Source organism: Rattus norvegicus, chromosome 7, assembly GCF_021556685.1.
Source record: "Rattus norvegicus strain SHRSP/BbbUtx chromosome 7, alternate assembly SHRSP_T2T, whole genome shotgun sequence".
Taxonomy (NCBI): Eukaryota; Metazoa; Chordata; class Mammalia; order Rodentia; family Muridae; genus Rattus; species Rattus norvegicus.
In genome coordinates, this window is record NC_141540.1 from 22588770 (window position 1) to 22610244 (window position 21475).

Sequence of the window (21475 nt, forward strand, 5' to 3'; positions counted from 1 at the left end):
TCCCAAGTGCTGGGATTGAAAGTTGTGCCTCAACTGCCTAACTGTTTTACTTAGTCTTTCAAACATGTTTATTTTCATGTAGCATGTGTGTGTGTGTGTGTGTGTGTGTATGTGTGTGTGTGTGTGTCTGTGTGTGTGTGTGCCTACCTGTGTGTTTTTGCAGGCACAAGCACGCATGAGGAGGACAGAGGTCAGGTCTCAGGAGTTCCTGCTCTTTTTTCCTGGGTTCTGGGCCACTGAACTCAGGTTGTCAGGCTTGTGCAACAAACACTTTTACCAGCTTTGCCATCTTGACAGCTCTTGCATTATTCTGTTTATTTTTTAGTTTTTTCATTTGTTTCTTTTATGTGTATGAGTGTCTTTTCCACATGTAGGTCTGTTGCACCACGTGGGTGCCCGGAGGCTTCAGAGGTCAGATGACAACCAACCCCCAGCCCCAAAGTCCTTCCAGAAGTCTCTAGCTCTGATTCTCCAGCAGAGCACTGGTTCATACAAAATTCTCTTCCCTTTTGCACTTTTTACTGAACAGTATCTCTTAGAAGTCATTGCAAATCCATGGAGACAGCAATAGTTCCTCATCTTTAATCAGCAGACAGGACTTTCTTAGCATTTTTATCGTTTTGTTATCTCTGACTTCATCCAGCCTGTTGCAAAAAAAAAAAAAGATTAATTAAATGGTCTGGATCGGTGCTTTCCTCTCTCTAGCTGAACTGAATGATTATGTAGATGCAGGGCAAAGGGAAAGTGGCCCCTACCTTTTCCACTGACTTGCTGGAATGAAGCAACAATGAGAGATTAATAGGAGAAAAAGATAAACACATCTATTAACATGCTTGAGGAAGAACCACAGAAGTGCCATTACTCAATGAGGTCTACATAATTATACTGTCTTCTTCGTGGGAGGGAGATGGGGAAGATGACCAATCTGAGGAGTCGAAAGGAATATTAGAGGAATAAATGAACCCCAGGCCTAGACAGCAGTTAGTGACGGAGTGTGTTTGGGAATTGAATGGGCCTAGGAGATAGTCCATGGCTTGTGAAAAAACTGTCCCGTTGTGATTACATTCTTTAGTCTTGATTCCCGACTATATGGGGTTAGTTAATGAAACCTAGGGAAGGAAGCAAAAATAACTGTGTTCTTTGGAAATCTGGATTTAGGTAGATGAAGGAATGTCAAAGTAAAAGTGTCCTCCCAGAGCAGCTCTTCTCGAGGGATCTCTAGTTTAAATAATTAGCTTGTTAAAATGCCATATTTCAGGATCAGCATAGATGTTATTTACATTCTTATAAGCACAGTGACTGTTAGTCGATGTTACTATATTGCTTTCAAGCAGATTGGACTGGATCCTACTGCTCCCAACATAAACACAAGCACTCTACTACAGTAGCTGCTGCTGGTGTTAATTTTTTTCTCCCTAATAACTACAGAATGACATCTCATTCCCTGAACTTCCATTTCTAGGATGCATCGAGTTTAATGCATTGCCTTTGAATGAGAATTTGGACATTTACATTATTTATTTTACCACTGGATAGAATGTCTAAGAAATTTTAGGGAGCTGGGGCTACCAGTTAGTGGCACAATATATGTTCAGCATGCATGAAGCTCCTGGTCCAATCCTTATCATCATAAACATATAGTCAAAGTAACTACTTACATTTAATTAAAAACATTCCATCTAGGGACAGGCAGGGTGGAGAACACGTTTAATCCTAGCACTCAGGAGGCAGAGGCAGGAGGATCCCTGTGAGCTTGAGGCCAGCTTGGTCTACAAATCAAGTTTCAGGACAGCCATGGCTGTTATAGAGAAACGCTGTCTCAAAAAACAGAAAAACAAACAAATATGCTTCTATATCCTATTTAGACTCCATAACCAAGTATACTTCCTTTGCTTCAAATTTTGGTGAAAAAGGTCATCATCACCATATCCAGAAGAGATTGTAAAATCTAGTGATATATATATATATATATATATATCATATTGTATATAGTATATCATGTACCATACATCATACATCATATATTCTATTCTCTTTATAGCCCTGGCTCACATCTACCCATGACCCCAGCTCCAAAGAACCCTTATATCTCTGTGGACTCCAGAATTCACTACACACACCACCTCCCCTGTTAAAATTAAAATAGATCTGAAAAAATATTTAAAGATTTACAGTGCCATTTTTGTTGTTATAGCTTTTGGATACAATTTCTATGATCTGATGAGCTTTCTTCTTATTAAAAATAGAGAGAATTTAGGGGAAATGGCTTAGTGGGTAAAATGCTCACCACAGAAGCCTGAGGACTTGAGTTCTCCATATTCACATTAAACAACAACATCAACAACAACAACGAGTACAGCTGTGATCTCAGTATTGGAGGTACTGGGTAGAGGATCCCAAGATCCCAAGATTGGCCAGTTATTCTATGAGCTTTCTGCTCACTGAATGAAGGTGGGTAAATGCTCTTGTTGCCAAACCAGCATGTGATCCCTGTGACCCACATGGTAAAAGAAAAGAATCAACTCCCAAAAATTGTCCTCTAACTTCCACACCAGCATCATGGTGTGAATATCCCTTCCCCAAATAAACAATGTAATAATTGTTCTAAAAAGGTAGAAAGTGATGAGGAAGGTACTTACTTTTGACCTCTGGCTTCCACAAGTGGGAGTACACACACACACACACACACACACACACACACGCGTGCACACACACACACATACACACACACACACACACACACAGAGAGAGGGAGAGAGAGAGAGATTCTTTTGAAGATTGGGGCATGTGTATGTGTGTGTTGAGAGAAAAAGAAGGAGGAGGAGGAAGAGAAAAAGAAGGAGGAGGAGGAAGTGAAAGAGAGAATGTGTTTATATGCAATATGGGCATACAGGTGCCTGTAGAAGCCAGAAAAGAAAATCTGATGTCCTGGTGCTGGAGTTACAAGACACAGTGAGCCACCCAATCTGGGTGCTAGGAGCTGAACCCCAGGTTCTCTATAAGAGCAGCAAGTGCTTTTAACCACTGACTCATCTCTCCAGCTCCTAATATCTTTGAGTGTCCAGTAAAATTGAGGCACGATCTAAGAAATCTTAAGTCTAAATTGTATTGTAAATGGAGATTTAATTCTAAACTATTTTTATAAGTCCCTTAGCTTATTATAATTCTCAGAAATCTTAAGACAGCACTCTTGCCCTCTTAGGGGTAGAACATGCCTTAAAATGCACATGTTTATAGCAAGCAGCTTAATAGTGTTCGGGATCTGTACACATCGTGAATCTGTCACTGCTGTCAAGGAAGTGAGCACACTTATCCCTAGTCAAAGTTTTCTTCTGAATTTGTTTAGTCCTTCCCCTGTCACCCTCACTGCCCAATCTCTGACCTGTTTCTTATCACTACTAATCTGTTTACATTTATTTATCTAATAGAATCCTGCAGTGAGGAACATTGTGGAGTCACGCTGGCTTTAGTTACCATCATCATTTTGAGGTTAATCTTGGTATTGCATACATAAACGTTCATTTGCCTTCGCTGCTTAAAAAGCACTGTGTTGTATAGCTACATAACTCCCTTTTAAGTGTTCATCAACATCCCCATTTGGAGTTATTACAAATAAGACTTTCAAATGTTTAGTTATTATTTTCAAATGTTTATTATTTCTTTTATGTGTATGCCTGACTGTATGTCCTGCACCATGTGTATCTGATGGCCTAAAAGACCATAAAAAGACTCCGAATGCCCTAGGACTAGAGTTACAGATGGTTGTGTCACATGGGTGCTAGGAACAGAAACTGGGTCATCTACAAAAGCAAACCATGTTCTTAACCCACCTCTCCTTCTCTAAAACCCTTATGTATTGAGACGGGATCTCACGATGCCCAGGCTGGTCTCAGCTCCAAATATAGCCAAGGATGACCTTGACTCCCGATTCTCCTTCTACTTCCCAAGAATTGGGATTACAGGCATGTGTCACCCCACTGGGCTACAATCAGACTTTTATAGACATTCATATACATGCCTTTATATGGACATGTACTTTTGTTTCTCTTTTGAAAATGTATATATAGTAGCAGGCCTGGGGCACAGGGAAAGTGCAGGTTTAAGAAGTTGCTAAATGGGGGCTCACATAGATGGCCCTGCAGCTGAGAGTGCTTCTTGCTCTTCCCTGGGACCTGAGTTTGGTCCCCAAGCACTCAAGTAGGGTGAATCCCTGTTGCTTTTAATGCCAGTATCAGGAAAATCTGGTCAGCTGGGGCAGCTGTACTCACATGAGCATTCACACACACACACACACACACGCACACACACACACACACACACACACATACACACACACATACACACACAGACAAACACACACACACATACACACACAGACACACACACAGACACACACAGACAAACACACACACACACACACAAACACACACATACACACAGTCACACAGACAGGCTCCTAAAAATAAATCTTTTAAAAAAACTTTTAAAAGGTGTCAAGTGTTTCCTAATCTGTCAGGCCATCTCATGTTCCTCTGGTAGGGTACTCTACCTTACCTGCCCCGAATCTTTCTCGGTATTTAACATGACCAGTCTTGTGGACATTTAACAGGAATCTCTCTGATATTTCCCAGAAAAAGAACTGGGCTTATTTTTATTAATTGCCAACATAGACTGTCTCTCTGGAGAAACCTTGGTGCACGTATATTTTCTGTGGTGCTCTGTCTGTCTCCTTTGCATTGCTTACTGCCAAGTCCTTGCATGGTTTGGTTACTTAGACTTGTCGAAGAACGGTGAAGGACGGAAGACAGACAGATGGGCACATAGACAGAAAGCTGGGATAATGTGGTCCAGACTCACTGCTGGATAAACCTCAGCACCCTGGAAGCTCAGTCTGTTTAGTATAGAGTTGAAGAGAGGCAGGGTGACTGCATTCAGCTGAACAAGGACTGGGCTATTGTACACAGATCAAGGTGGCATGGTTTATGGGTTGCGGCTGTATCAGGCAGACAGGTTTAGCTAGTCTTGGTAGGAGTACTCTCTGTAGGGGAGCAGTCTTCCGGCTATAAATATCCAGGGACAGAACATTATGGTGGACATTTTCTGAATATACTATTAATATCCACATACAGATACTAATGGAGGGATTTGCCATTTCCCTCTGAACCTCACCCAGGGCTGGAGAAGGTTTTGACATTTTTCCATGGGTTTGGGGCTCTGGGTCCCTAAACATGGCTGTCACAAGTCAACACCACTCATTCACTCAGAACTGCACACACTTGGGGCTTCCTCCCCCCACACACAGTTTGTGTGAAGTCCATCTTTCTGGTTCTCTATGTGACTCCTGTATATCAAATATCCTGAGTTTGAATTCCCATGTATGTCTCCTCTATCCAGGAAATTTGCCTATCCGCACCCCACCCCCGCCATGCACTGAAATCTCTCTAATTCTCTGTCTCTCTCTTTTTTAAATTTATATATTTTTATTATGTGTATTGGTTTTCTGCACGCATGTATGTCTGTGTGAGGATGTTAGATCTTGGAGTTACAGACAGTTGTAAGTTGCCATGTGGGTGTTGGGAACTGAACCCAGGTCCTCTAGAAGAGTAGTCAGTGCTCTTAACCACTGAGCCATCTCTCTAGCACCCCCTCTCTAATTCTAATTTTTGGTTGCTATAAACAAAAGTCTTGTGAGCATCCATGTATGAGTCTCTAAGGGTCTCAGACCTTCATTTCTCTGGTTAATGCTTAAGAGTACAAGGCTGAGGTAACACGAAGTGATCAATGAATCATTCAAGAAGATGCCAGACTTTCTCCAGATCGATCTTGAAATTCATATAAAGTTGAGCTGCATCGTAGAATTGTACACCACTATGTAATTTAACTGTATGAACATCTCTCCTCTGTGGCTTTCTGATTTGAACGGGCCCAAGGCTCTTATCTTTATACTCTCATCCTCATACTCTGTGCAGATTCTTTTAGGAATTGTTTTTATGAAACAATGTCTTATTTATATAGTCCATACTGTCTTCCTGCCTCAGCCTCTCCAGAGCTGGAATTACAGGCATGAATCACATGTCTTCTCTCTCTCAGAGGGGAGCATAGGAAGGGAGATTCCCTTGGAGATGGTACCTGGAACCCCATGGTGCTAGCTGAGAGCTCCCCATCACTGGCTGGATCACAGCACTCCCACTTCTTTCAGATGGCTCCACTCCAGATCTTAGAAGTCTACAGAACCCTGTAATGAAGCAAGATTTGGTACATACTTATCTCTGAGGGTATCTTCCTTGGCTTTAGATCTCTCTCTCTCTCTCTCTCTCTCTCTCTCTCTCTCTCTCTCTCTCTCTCTCTCTCTCTCTCTCTCTCCCCTTTCTTTCTGACAAAGTGCCAGAGCTACAAGCCTGTGTCACTGCACCTCATAAAGGCAAGACTGAGGATCAGGAGTCTGTGGCTTTGTGCATTCTAGGTGAAGGGCCTCTGGTCACCTCAAGTATGGCTGTGAGCATGGCTCTGGCAGGCCTTGCCCATCTCCCCAATTCTCTGTGCTTTGCAAAAACCCCTTAGATTGCATTCCTAGAGCTGGCCACCAAGGCCTAGTTCCTTATTTGGCCACTTCGTCCTCCTGAGGCTGACTATCAAAGTCAAGCTATCAAAGTATTGAAGTCCAGCATTAAAAAGCCCCCCTTGGCTGCCCCATTAACACAGCCCAGTACAACTAAACACCTCATCCTAACACGAGGGAGTTCCCCTGGTACCTTTATAAACTGTCATTGTCTATGGGCCTCTTTTGTTTCCTCTCTATCCTTTATCCCCTAGGACAAATAGCCCTGAACCCTTCCATCTCCCTGTCCCTTCAAAGTGAGCTCCAGCTTCTGGGTAAATTACTTTGGGTCTCTTTTTCTCCAGTGAAAATGCCTGACCCCAGAACCTCATTCAGGTGAGGCTGGTTCTCTACCAAGGAGTCCATCTGTAGCAATCTCTTTGCTTCTTATTTTGAGACAAGATCTCACTCTGTTCTTAAGGCAGGTTTTGATTTTACTCTGTAGTTAGAGCTAGCCTTGAACAAGTCGTCCTCCTTCCCCAGGCTCCTGAGTAACTAGAATGGCAGACCTATGCCAGGAAGCCTTGCTAAATCTCTTTTGAAAGAGGAGCCATACTGTCCTCTAGTGGGGGCAGGATTGGGAGGGGAACTTCCATATAAAATGGGAGGGGGAGGGGCTAGTGGGATGCTGGCATGGAAACTGGGAAAGAGAATAACAATTGAAATGTAAATAAGAAATACCCAATTTAATTAAGATGGAGAAAAAAAGGGAAAAAAAAGAAAATAAGGAAATGAAAAGGATGAGGACAGGAGAGAAAGAAAAGAGGTAGAAGAAAAACACCAAGGGCAAGAGAAAGAAGAAGGAGGAGAAGGAATTAAAAAGAAGAAGAGGGAGAAAACAACATGCTAGAGAATTCCCCATAGTGCCCATCTATAGAATGTGTGGTGTGGCTCAGAAACACAGGAGCAGATCACAGACCTGGAGTGGATCAGCTAAAAATGAACCCACACATTAAGAGACAACTAATTGTATACAAAGATGGTGGTACAAATCTGTAGGAAAAGGTGCACCTTGGTCAAGAAATGGTGCTGGGAAAAGCAAATTTCCATATATGGGAGATTGAAGTCCCTCTGACCACACATGAAGATTATTCCAAATCAATCATGGCCACAAAGTTAAGACCTGAAATGCTTCAGAAAACACAGCACACAATAGCACATAGCCAAGGGAGCCTAAAACTGTGAAAGTCATATTCTTAAGGTGGGAAATGTTCTCAGGAAAAAAACATGAGGGCTTCCGTGAAAAAGAACAACATAACTAATCTACGCTTTAAGAACAAAATAACCAATCAGCCCTTTGACAGGTTAGGGAGAGTGTGGAGACTAAGAAAGATATCTCCAGAGTTCACCTGGCTCATGTGCTGTTCTGAGATGGTGAGGAAATAAAGAAAGAAGACAGGCCCTCCGCTCACTGCTTCTCCTGTCCACCACCCCTCTCTCTCTCTCTCTCCTTCCCTCTCCCTCAGCTTTTGATTCCCCACGCCTAGTCTAGTGGTATCTGGAATGATGGGAAGAAAAGGGGCTTTGGATAACTATGATGTTTCAGAGGAAGCAAAAAGACCAAGGTATGCAGGAAGAGGAGTGTGCCCTTCAGTTGGATCTTGATCAACTCTGCCTCCTGCATTTGTGGGAGCCTCAACCCCCACACCTGGTGCCTGTGATGGTGTAGGACTGGGAGTTGGAATGGCAGAGGAGTGGGAGTGGGGATGGCATCCCTGAGCAGTCGACAGACCCTGCCCTGCAGGCCCTCCACCCCCCACCACCACCCCAGGCAGCCAGGACTCCAGATTTGTGGAGGTCAGGGCCTCCCAGACAGCAGACCCAGCTGTGCAGAGGATCCAGCAGCCCAACACCACCAAAGGGCAGAACACAGCAAAGCTCGGAATGGACAAAGATGCAAAGCTTTGCCTTAAGGCCACCAGCAACACCAAAGCGTGCATTCCAGTGCTCACATCTGAGCGAGTGGAGGAGATCGTAGATAGCCAAGGATGATGGATTAAGGCTCTGAGGGCCAAGACCAATACCCATATTGAGACAGATGTGTGAGATGAGGAGCCAGTGTTCATGGTGACTGGGAGGCAGTAAGAAGTGTTCACAGCCTGGCAGGAAATCATCTCCGAAGTGTGGCTTTAGTGTGCCCCCTGCTCTGCCAGGCCAAGCGATGATCCCTGTATGAGCCCTACCATGTGGTGATGCTGGTAGTGTGCCCAAATTGTATCCAGCAGCAGACCAACACTTACATCATAACTTCCAGCCAGGACTAAGACCTGGTGTTTGAGGTCAACAGTGCCTGGGTAACTTGGAAAGTAGACAGCACCGCAAGGAAGGAGATAGCAAGGTACATTACGCCACACACTGGCAAGATTCTTGAGTAGAACAGGGATGGTGACTTCCTGGGTGACAATAAGATTGACTTCATGGCTGTCAGACTCCATGCAGCCCTGGATAGCCTCTACTCAGATGCCTGGCCCGTGTTTGCTCCAGGCTGTAAGCCACTCTCCACCTTCAGGCACAACAACCTGGGCTGTATATTTGAGTGTGGCATGAACTCATCTTTGAGGCCCAGCACTTAGGCTAGCAGGGCAGGGACATCAGCTAAGGTGGATATCTGTTTCCAGCAATGGTGTGGGCAGGCAGGAATTGTACTATGGAGTGAGAGGTAAGCCTGCCCACCCCCACTGCTGATGGAGTTCTTACCAGGAACTCCATCTTCACACTGGTGCACTTCTCTTCTGCCTCCTACTACTTTTCTTCAGCCAAAGCATATGCAGAACCCCCAGGTGAGCATTGATCTCCTGCCACCAATGAGGGGTCCTGGACAGGCTCACATAGATGCAGTCCAGAGAGACACAAAGAGTTTCTCTAAAGTGGGAGTAGGAAGGCCTGCATCCTCTGCTTTGAGAGAAAAGTGACAGCAGCCCTGGTGTCCAGAGGACATAATCTTGTCTGGATGGAGGGTGCAGTATGCATCTGTGAGAGGACAGACCAAGATTGTCCTGTCTGTCACATCACTGCCACACAAGCTATCTGAATATTTTTCCAAGTTCCATGTCCCTGGAAAATCGGTCTGCTCCCTAGGGTACAGCCATGGACCTGCAGGGATTGTAGCAACTACAGGGTAAGTTTCTAGGCAATAATCATCTCAGTGGGATGGAGAAGGAGAGGAATGAGTGGCTACGGGTGGGGCAAAGTCCAGAGCCTCTGGTTACACTTTGGGAGTGGGCTATAAATTTTACTAATGTTACAACTCTGATACATCAACAGACCCTTAAATCAGGAAGCAGTTAAGAGAAGCTTTTCTTTAGCTTGAAGTGGCCACCAGGACAACCTGACCTTTCCCTTCTCCCTATCTATGTGACATTAGGCATCTTCCTCTGCGCAGTAAGAACAGGGAGAATTGCTGTCTGTAGCTAGAGGTGCTCTTAGTGATCCCCAGTCATTTGGTTCTGACCTCCGATCTCGTAACGTGACCCCTTACCACAACCCACCCTTTTCCTGAGTTCCCAACAGATAAGGAGAGGGGACCTAATAAGGTTCTACGTACATCTTCTGGGAAGGAGCAGGATGTCAATCAACAAAGGGCTCACAACTCACCTGTCTCACACGGCTGGGCTAGAGATCTGAAGGAGGCTTCTCTTTTCCCTCCAACTTTTTGCTTGTCCCTTCTTCAAATTTTTTGCTGTGGACTTGCCCATTCCTTTTTTTGTCTTTGTTCTTTTTTCCTATCCCTTCTATTCCCCTTTTCTATCCAGCTGTTACGTGCAGTCCCTGGTTCCTCTTGCCTCTTCTAGCCCAGCTTTGGGCATAACATCTTCCTGGGAGAGAAGTCTAGAGAACATTTTGATAGCCCCCTTCCCAGGTTCTGATCCTGTAGTGGACAGCCCCTTCCCCACTCCTGCAAAGACTCAATTCCAATTCCTGATGGAATGTAGATTTAGATCCAGACAGTTTGAGACTGGAAACTAATAATGGGTACATAGTGGAAACTAGTATCAGGGTTCATAAAAGTTTGGAAACCAACCTTTATCTTCTGTGGGCATTATGCTGAGGGTGCAGCATGTACGTATCACAGATCACCTGCCCGAGGGAAGGGGAAGCAGATTGTAGGAAATATCCTGGATCTGGAGAGGTGTGGTTGGGAAGTGTCCCCTCCCGCTCCCTAGCAGTGGCCCACCCCTGACCTCTCTGCACCTAGCTGAACCACTATTGAATCCTGATTAAACACAAATCATTATGCTATGTCTTCCCCACTGCCTGAGGAGAGAGCTCAGCTTCTTGGTGATGGGTTACGCCAGGGCAAAGCAGGGTTGGGGTGCAGTGGAGCCTCTTCCAAGAATCAGGCATTGTGATAGGTCTAGCACCCTTTGTGCTCCTCTTGCTCATTTATGTCAGTCAGCAGCCTCCTACCCTCCTGGTTCTGCTGGCTGGGCCAGGAGCAGGTGGGAGACCAGGAGGCCAGCAGATGCTTGTATGTAATAGGGAGGGAATACTCTGAGCTCTAGCTCAGGAGTCCCACTCTTCCTGGCTGGAGAAGGGATGTGGGAGGAAGGCAGACGGAGGTCTCTCTCTTTTGCCTCTTGTCAATTAATTTACCTCTCCACAACCTCACCCTCTAAACCACCAGCCTGAGAGGGGAGATGCAGGAGGTCACAGCCATTTCACTGACAGGAATGAGTTCCAGTCAGGACCTGTCTCTCTGTATGGCTCTCTAGAGTGGGAGGTCAGAGACATAAGCTTCTCTCAGAACTGTGACAGACAGATCCCATCCACCTAGTGAACACTGAATTCCATCCTTCAATCCTCCAGCTGCAGGCCCTCCATTCTGCTTCAAATAGGTCTTAATACAGCAAGATAATAGGAACAGCCAGCTGCTTCTAATGCTTAGACATTCTAGCTCATGTTCTGTCTCTGATGACATTTCACCTGACCCTAGCACTGCAATTTTTATTTGTATGGTGCTCATGTGTGATAGTCAACTGGTCAACATCAATAGCACAAGAAATCCAAATGGAGGAAAATGTTACTGAGTTAACTCCTGTATTAATAGCCTATAGGAAGGTATAAGGGGAGTTTCTTCATCAGTGACTACTATGGGAGCATGGTGTCCCATCTGGAGATGTGCCATTAGAAGGCATCATTATCTGAGCAGGAAATTCAGGTCAGCATGCCAGTCAGCAGCTCTCCTCTGCCACTCTGTCAGCTCTCTTTCACTTCCTGCCTACAGGATCATGCCTCGTCTGAGTTCCTGCCTTGACTTCTCATCACAGATGGACAACGGTCAGGAAATAGGAGCCACATTAAATCTTGACAATGGTCAGGATATAGGAGCCACATTAAATCATTTGTGCTCCTTGTTGCTTTTGGTCATAATGTCTGTCAAATCAATGCAAAGTAACTTATGCCAGACACACATTTTTGTACACTGGTCCACATCAGGCAGTGGTTGTTTTGTGGCAGAGCAAGAAGAAAGGGAGGCTGATAGACCCTCCCCCCACTTTTAGAAAGGGTATTGTTGGGCAAAACCTTGGGGGATGGGCAAGCCCTAACTGTCAGAAACTGTAGTTTAACTTACATTGCCTACTTTACTGCCAGATATGAGGTACTCAGATACTCTGCCTTTATCTCCACAAGAGGTTTCTCACTTTGGAGCATGGAGGTCCCAAATCAAGGTTTCTCTGTGTAGCCCTGACTATCCTGGAATTCCCTCAGTACACCAGGCTGGGAAGTAACTCAGAGATCCACCTGCCTATGTTGCTGGAAGTAAAGGTGTGCACATCCACCACAAGGCTTCCTCCTGGCATTTGCAATCATTCAACTACCAAATGTGGAGGGTCTAGTGACCATGCCCAGGCACCAGGCACAGGGATAGCAGCTAATGGGAAGCAGGCCCAGTACCCAAGCGAACAAAGTTCAGAGGGGCAGGAGGAATACATTTAGACATTCTACACAGTAGAGTGATGGTCTTGCTACAGCAATCTCTCCTAAGGTGATCAGAGGAAAGGATTCCTTGGCCCCTAGCACCTAAAGTAGACAGCATGGATAGCCATAACCCCATGGGTTTGAGGGACGTGGGAAGGGAATCAGCCATGTTTGGATTCTTTTCAGAGTTAAATCCTAATGGCTCCATATTCTGTGTGCAGGCCCCAGCCTATTGGCCTCCACAGTTGAACAGTGAAGAGGCAGGAAGGACTGAGGCTGCAGTTGACCTGGCCCATGGTGAAGTCCTGCACTGGATAACAGTCACTGAGAATACCTTGGGAAGGAATATGAAGGTGTCCTGAGGAAGCAGATCTAGGAGTGCACTTTTCCTTTCTAGAAGGCTGTCAACAAAACTGAAACAGGACTCTGGAGACATTCCTGTCTCCTATGATTTAGATGATGGAAACTGAGTGTACCAAATAATGAATCTTCACTAAGAGTCTGGACAGAAGGTGGCTTCTGTACCAGGTGTCACCACACCAGTCACAGAATGCAGGGGAAACAACATCAGGTCTTTGACATCAGGCTCTAGAGAGTAAGGCTGTAAGGTCAAGTGAAAGAATGCTGACATAGGTGTACTGTCCTACCACCCAGAAACACAGCTGTGACTGAGACATTTCTAGTGCCCAAAGTTTTGATTAATGCACAGCTCCATGCCTCTGAGAAATGTGATACCTCTGTCCATGGGAGGGAGTCCTGGCTGAATTGGACAGCTCCCATAATCTGTTTTATGGGAGGCCATATGCAAGCACAGACTTAGGACAGTCATAGTGGCCTCAGAAGATGAGGGAAAGAAAACACAGTCCTCAGTACAGCTGGATCAAGATACATCCATGTGTAAGGAAGACATTTAGGATGTCTTTTCTGTGATTATGAATTTGATCCTGGCAACTTGGTAGTCCTTAATAAAACTAAAATTCTGTCTTATTTGGCCCTTTCCAAGTACCCAGAACTTCTTTTTTCCTGTTCCATGCATGGGTCATAAAAATCAACCCTTCCTTGAGGCAGAGGCTTACAGCCAGACCCTGAGGCTGTGTGACGCCTCATTGGCCTTGGTAGAGGTCACACAACAAGTGAGATTTCTGGGATGCTAGTGGTATCCTACGTCTGCTGGGCCTATAGAGGGAGGGAGGAGTATCTCAAGGAATGACAGAAAGGTGTGTTTTCCTGATTGGCTTTTGCCTCCAAACAATGGGGTGAGGACATATCACTTCTAAGGAGACATAGGCGCTCCATCATGAGTTCCACTATAGGTTTCTCCCTCAGGAGAACAATTAACCATCAAGGCAGGATGCTCCCCATTTGGAAGAAGACAGACAGAAAAGCTTTCAACATCCTCTGAGGCTTGCCCTACAACTTTCCAAAATTACTTCCCATAAAGGGATAGGGCAGTGTCCCTGAAGGAAGGAGGGAGCACTGACATCGGATCAGCCCTCCAGTTCATCATATGTTCCACAGCAAATATTCATTCATTCATTCATTCATTTATCTGTTCATTCATTGTGTCAGTCATTCTGTTTCTCTCCCACCACAATCCTTCACTCTTCCCTGAAGAAAAATGTGCCTACAATGTCCCTAGTGGCCCCTGCCCATGAACCAATTTTCCAAATAACACATTTGGTGCTTCCAGAGAACGATAGCAGGATTCTTTTGGATTTAGTTCTTTGAACTCAATTCTCTGTCATGACAGTCACAGAAACGTTGGCAGACGGCTGCCTCCCAGAGCACCCAACTGCCATGCAGTATGTTTACCTCTTCTGCACTTGAGTGGTCATGGGTTCTTTTCTTTTGTTGGGATCCCTATTCTGCAGTTGTGCATTGTTTCTCCTTCAGTGAGCCATAGACATCATTAAATTCACTAAGGTCCTATTGTGCTATACAAAGACCCTGGAAGAATTGCTAAGTGAGTCTTCACATATTACTGAGAACTTGAGAGCTTGGAATAGCTGGGACGCCTCAGGAAAGCAGACAAGATTTTCTTGCAGATTGCCCTCTCTAGACATGAGGAGACTCAAGCTGTATTGCAAGGGCAGAAGAGCAGGGCCTCCTTGTGGACACCTAGGAAGATACCAAGGTCAAAGATCCCACTGTACTCAGGGTGTGCCCAAGAGTAGTGATATTAGTCCCTGAGAATCCTTTTACATGGGTCCAGGTTTAGCCCTCATAGAGGATGACATAGGGACACTCAGGAAGAAGTACAGGGTTACACTGAAAATAAAGGGAGGAAGCCTGCCCTGAAATGCTGTCTCTTAGCACTTGTAGGACAAGAGGGAGGAGGGATTACTTAGAGTCAGTGAGTGTTTAGGACTGAGCTGGGCACTTCAACTTCTGGGTTTGAGTATAAACACAGATACTCAGAGACATTCTCTGACTTTTATGTTCATAGTCCACCATAAAGAGATCATTGACATTGCTCTACGAATTTCAAGGGAGAAAAGCAAGCATTTTTGAAGAGTAATGTACATTCTAAAAAGTGCAGGTTCTGATCAGTGTCTGGGTAGAGGTCACACAACAAATGAGATTTCTGGGTCTCCTCATTCAGCAGCCTGCTGCCCCCTTTGATCTCCTGAATCAATTATTCCTCCCATTGCATCTTCCCAATTCTCTTTTAAAGACTCCATACTGTCTCTGGACAAATCTCTATTACCATATTGTCTACTGCGTTCAGGAGGCTGCTCATACTCCAGTATGAGATGGATGTGACTTAAAATGCTATTTTAATCAGTTATGATGTGTACATGATATGCTAGGATGTAAGCCTGGGAACACTGCTTTTTCAAAGAGAATCTGTACTTTTCCCTAGCTAGAGTCTGACTTATGTCCACAATAGAAATCACTTTGTCTGTGGTAGGCTAGTTTTGTAGACTGAAGCACTTTTTAATCTCTATAGGACTCCTTCTGAGTGTGGGTGGGCTTTGTTCAGGCATCTTTTTCCCTCAGGTTTTCTCCAGGGACCAGAGGAAAATGCATTTGCAATTAGTACTCATCAGGTGACACATGAGCCGATGCCCAGGGACATCCCTCTCTGGACTACAGAGGCTGTCCTTCTCTTGGTTTTCATATGACGGGGGCTTCATTCTATCAGCACTTCAGTGCATGCTAAACTCACAAGCTACACACAGGAGGCCTGTCTCTAAACACAATTCCTAGGTGTGAAACGGTTTGCCATTTCAATCTTTGGAAGAATCAAGATGGAACTCTTTTGAACTGCAAGAGGTAAAACAACCCTGAGAGTCCTGCCTTCATTCTATCCTCTGCAGTTTGCAAACAGATTGCAAGCACCTTATTGCCAAAACGGCAAGGGATCTGCTCCTGAACTTTGCTGCGGCTCGCATAAGGGACAGCCACAGAGTGACACTGGGAGGCCTCACTGTATCTAGGGCTCCCATTCATGAGACAGCAGAAGAAAATGTTAAGCATGGAGACAGTTTTCCCCATGACATTTCTTCAGATAGGTGTGGTTCTAAACACAGCAGCCTGAACAGGCATGAACAGAATCAGTGCTTCTTAAATTAATGGGAAAAATTGAAAGAGAAAAAATTGTGGGGATAGAAATGTATGGTCATGGACAAAGTCTTTGTGAAGGCCTTCAGCCTACCCCACATTTATGGCATGATCCAGTAGTATTAAGTATGTCTCCATTATTTTCTCATACTGTCACTTCTGCACATATGATATGTGTGTAATAGAAGTCACAGCATGTGGAATGCTGAGGTGATGTGGGCTGCATAGTTCTCACTTGGAAGAGTCTGTGACTTTTCCTCACTCATATTTGGTTTCTCAATATCTTCTAGCAGATGCCTTCTCTGGGGCAACTGTCAAAATTGGTACATGAGAGGGTTTATCTGGCAAGGTAAGGGACATGGAACTTTGTTAGGATGTTGTCCTGCAGCTCACCCTGTTCCCTATACAGAGGATGTGCCCTGTTCTCTTATCCCAGAGAGCTTCCTGCCCAGACTGCACTCAACATTACCATTGCATGACTCCCTCAGGACAATGTCTGGGGCCCAGAAGGGTTCAGGTTCACAAGTTACGGCTCTAGCCTTTGGGAAGGACAAAGTCAAACACTTGATACTGCTGTCTACATAAGCAGCTGGTTTGGGCTTTGTTTGGGGGTTGGGGATAGGATTGAATGCTACTGCAGTCTCTTCAGATAGTTTCTGTTCCCTTTCCTCACACAGTTAGCAAGGTTCTTCTGCCAGGATTAATATTCATTTACTTTTTTTAAGAAAACAGATGTTCTCATGCCACAACCCTTGAAAGTTGAATTCAGAGATACTGGAGAACAACAATATCAAAACAATGTAGTAAGATGCTTCTCTGTGCCTTCCTCGCAATATATTTATGCTTTTCAGGTCCCTGCAAGGCCATGGTAGGATAATTTACAGAGTCAAGCCTTCACAGCTATACAGGAAAGCAGCATGTACTGAATGCCTAGGTTCTTCTTTCTGAAGAGGATGGCCATCAATTGAGGTTGAGTATTTTCCTTGACCTCTGCTGAGATATACAGGAAAAATCCCACCATATGGACTTGAAATTGAGCTAAAATAGGTACATAGGAATCATTTGGTTTCATGGGAAAAAAAAAAAACACGTCTCCCGGGACTATAGGGACCAAACCCCAGTCCAAAGCACAAACATATTCACAGAGTGTTTTCCTTTTTTTTTTCCACTTATAATTCCCTCATGAATGATCCATGAAAACAGGACCTGGAGAGGTGGAGAGTGTCCCTCTCAATACCTCAGCACAGTACCTGTCTTGACTGTTGCCTTCAGAGCCTTTTTCTTCCTAGTGAAAATGATCAGCACCTATGTAGGAGATTGAATTAGGTTGGTCCCCCTAGGGTCATGTGCTTCAATACAATTCCTAGTTGGGACAACAGTTTAGGAAGAATTAGGCAGTATAGTCTGGGGAAGAGCTGTGTTCCTGGCGCTGGGTTTACAGGTATCAAAAGCCCAGGCCATTCCAACTGATTCCCTCTCTGCCTCCCACTTGTGGTCCAAGTGACTCTCAGCTGTTCTGTTCACAATGGTTTTGATGATCCCAGTAGATACTCAACTTGTAAATGAGTTTAAAGCACACATTCACTTTATACGTTTGCTGCCTGGGTCCTGGTGTCTTTTTGCAGCGAATGTAAGGAACATGCAGACCTTAGTAGCTATTGCTTTAGTGGATCCAATGCACTGAAATTTACTCATTCAAAAGTCAAAGCCAGTGGATATTTTAGTGCCCTTTGCTGTTGAGTCTATACCAACATTTGGGAATGCTAAAGGCATGTTATTGTAGGGAAGGGCGATCCACTGTCCTGGACACTTGGAGTACTTATAAATCTCAACAATGAAAAGCATGAGCGGTGATCCTGCTATCAGAGGCTACAGAAATGCAGCTTATCCAAGCTGAAGCCAGTGCTGGCTGAAGCACATAGAGAACAACTGCCCGAGTAACCCCTTCTTCTAAGTGACCCCACACGCTTTCCTGAGCATGGAGCACCTGTGAAGTCAATGTTGAATAAGATAGACTCAGGTAGACTAATTCTGTGGTCTTTTGCTGATTCCACATCTGGGTTACACAGGTATTTGTTTACGTCTTCTCAGGCAATGCCACCTGGGTGCACATATAATGCTTTAATGTGAGAAGATAGAGGAATATTAATAAGAATATTTGATTTTGATCCTGGTAAACAAGCACTATTACCTTCATATATCAGTCTGCAATTTGCAAAATGTATTGATGTTTAATGTCTCAATAAACAATGTCAAGATAGTGGCAATACTTTATGTCTGGCACTATCTGCCCAAATAAAATTCTTTGACTCCTCCTCTTGCAGCAGCCCCTCCTCCATTCTGAGGTCAAAGAAGTTTCCCGCTGGAACATACTGAGTATCTAGCTGGAAAGGATTTGATGTTACTAGGACCTAGAAGAGGTTAATGGTAATAGGATGGTGTAGTGTACAATGTCAATGTTGTGATGAACACTCCCATACAAGCATACCATTTCATTTCCTACTGCGTCCTCCCTGCTTTAGAGGACCTAGGTTCTTGGAAGATATGGGTGGGTGGGGGGTTGTGGTTTATCTTCAGAGACTTTTGAAATAACAGAAAAGGAAACAGGAAACAACAGGGAAGCTCTCTCTTATGCCCATTCTGATGAGACACCCAATTTTCTGAGAGGGTGATGAAGGTTTCCTTGTCCAAGTCTTCCTTAGGCGACAGTGGAATTTCCTGTTCTGATGTGCTCATGTGTTCACAGGGGCGGACCCATCTACAGAATACAGGGCACAGGCAGTATCTGCTCCTCCTCTTGGGACAGTGTAGAGCAATGGAAAGCATGGGAGCTCTTCTTGCCCTCCTGTGCCCTGACAGAGTCAGGGCAGCAGGTCCATGCTCTCATGAGGGCTGGTAAAGGAGGAGGGCACAGTTGGGCTCACAGGCCCTTCCGTTGGGTGGAAGACAAGACATGAAGTGGTGTGCAGGAGTCGGGGTGGTGGAGCACCTGGATCCACAGGCTTGGATGAAGTCTTAGATCCATGCTCACATCTTGTGTCTGTTCTTCTAGAGTAGTTAGGGCCCCATCTTTTCCATTTACTTTTTTGGGGATTCCAGTTCCTTGACATGAAACTCCATGATTCAAAGCCTGTCCATAATGTTAGAATCTGGAGAAGTCACAGTCTTCATATTAACTTCACATTTCATTGCCCAGGAAAGTCCTTCAATGTTTTCTATGGTGGAACTCAACTTTGGGGAAAATGTGAGTGTCTGGGGATTTAGATTTCAATTTGCCAAGAGAAGTGAGTTGCAATGTTATAGGTCCCTGTGACAATATTTGTCTCTTCCATGGTGTTTACTCTCAGTGCCTGTGAACATGTGGTCAGGTAATATAAGAGCATGCCCAAACTGTCCGCATCTGCCTTTTTTGCCATCAAATGGCTCATCTAGTGTGAGGTCTACAGCATAATTCCCTTGGACCCATGCTGCCTTTTCAGGAAGATGCAAAGTCTGCATTGAGGTTCAGGTCATCTCTGTCTATTTCTCATCAACCTCTGACTCGCTGAGGATATTCTGGTGTTTTATGTTTGCATAGACAAAGTCAATGGTGTTTCAATACTTTATGACTGTCACTATTTGCACAAATGTTTTTGCCCCGTCTTCCTGCTTGGGGACTCCTCCATTATTAGTTCAAGAAGTCCCCTGCTGGAGCACACTCAGTATCTACATGGACCCCCTTTGATGTTAGTAGGCCCTAGAAGAGGCTAATGACTGTAGCATGGTATAGTGAAGAAGGTCAAGAAGTGATGCACAATCTTGTACTTGCCTAGAAACTCATGGGGTTCTGGGTCCTGCTTCTTTCATAAGATCCATATTTTTGAAAGTTATATACTAGGCTTTCATCTTCACAGACTCCTTAACACAACAGATTCTTGACAGGAAAACCCTGATACTCTTGTCTAGTCCCTTGAAGCACTCAATCCTCTGAGGGTTTACTTAGAGCTCCTTGTCTAAGAATTCCTTAGATTGCAGGGGCATTTGCTCTTCTGGTATGCTGATGTGGACTCAGTGGGTAGACACATCTCCAGAATGGAGGGCACAGGCAGTCTCTGTGCTCCTCCTCTTGGGACACTGTAATGTAGTGGCAGGCATGGAAGCACTTCTTGCCACTACTGGCCTTATTGTGTCAGGGCAGCAGGCCAATGCTCTCCTAGGGCTGGATATGGATGAGGCCAAAGTTGGGGTTACTCCCCTTTCTCTTTGGTGGAAGAAGAGAATAAAGGGATGTGCTCATGATTTGGGTGGCATAGGGCATGTAAGCCCAGTAATGACAAAAGTCTTAGATCCATGCTCAAGTGCCCTCTGTTCCTGTTCTTTTAAATTTAAATATGTCCCCCATCATTTTACTGTAGTTTTACTTGTTCAAGGATTTAATTTCCTGCAACTATAAAATTCCATACCTCAGAGCATGTCTACAGTTTGAGAATCTGGATAGGTAACAGTCGAGCTAAGTACTTCACATTTCCTCTCATTACACAAAAATGTCTCAATGTTCTCAATGGAGGGCCTCATCTCTGGGCGACCTGTAAGGATTTGGTGGATTAGGTTTCCGGTTGCCAGAAGTGAGTTGCAATGTCATAGGGCCCTGTGACAATCTATTTCTGATCTCTTTCGTGGTCCTTCCACTGAAGAAATTGGACCCTGTGGTGATATAATGGAGTAGTTGGCCCATACTCTACGCATCTGCCTCCATGCCATCCTGTGGCTCTCCTAGTGTGAGCTCTGGAGCATAAAATCCTTGGTCCAATGCTGCCATTTCAGTGAGAGGCAGTGTCTGCATTGATGGGCTGGTGAGGTCTATGAACTTTACATTATCCACTGCATCTTTGTGGATATTCTGGAATTTTATGTGTGGATGGACAGGTTGAATTTTTGTGGCAGTACTTTATTGATGCCCATAAGTGTCCAAGTATTTTCTATGATCTTCCTTCTGCAACATGCCCCCCTTCCACTCTTTGGTCAAGGACGTTTTCTTCTAGAGCATTCTCAGAAAGTAGATGGATCTGAATTGACGTTCCTAGAACCTGATAGAGGCTCTTGATATTAGAATGGAATAGTGTTTTCATAGTTTATATTTGTGACTGGATCCTTCCAATGAGATATTTGATGACCTCTATAGTTTTATAATCACTAAGGCCTGTGTTTTTATGTGGCAGGCAGGATTCATGATCTCAAATGCACCCTGGCCAATTGGAAAAAGTATCATGTACTGACTCCTGAGTTGTTTTTTCCTGTGGTGCTGGCCGTAAGGTTAGGTTTCTTGGATGACTACACTATTTAACCCTTGCTTCCCACGCCTTCTTCCTGCTCTATTAATTTTTCAATTATATATGTTCTCATCATTGAACTTTG

At 44.6% G+C, this 21475-nt stretch overlaps 1 long non-coding RNA gene and 1 pseudogene across 1 annotated transcript in view; one reads left to right on the forward strand and one right to left on the reverse strand.

Annotated features, from left to right (window-relative positions):
• Positions 1-280: 280 nt before the first annotated feature.
• Positions 281-21475, reverse strand: part of LOC120093789 (uncharacterized) — a 106864-nt gene continuing 85669 nt past the window's right edge. Inside the window, exons 2-3 of the long non-coding RNA XR_015624509.1 lie at positions 6130-6235; positions 281-644 (exon numbers count right to left, since the gene is read on the reverse strand). This is a non-coding gene — a long non-coding RNA (uncharacterized LOC120093789). The remainder of the gene's footprint in view (positions 645-6129; positions 6236-21475) is intronic.
• LOC134479626 (RNA-binding protein MEX3A-like) lies at positions 8133-12879 on the forward strand (annotated as a pseudogene).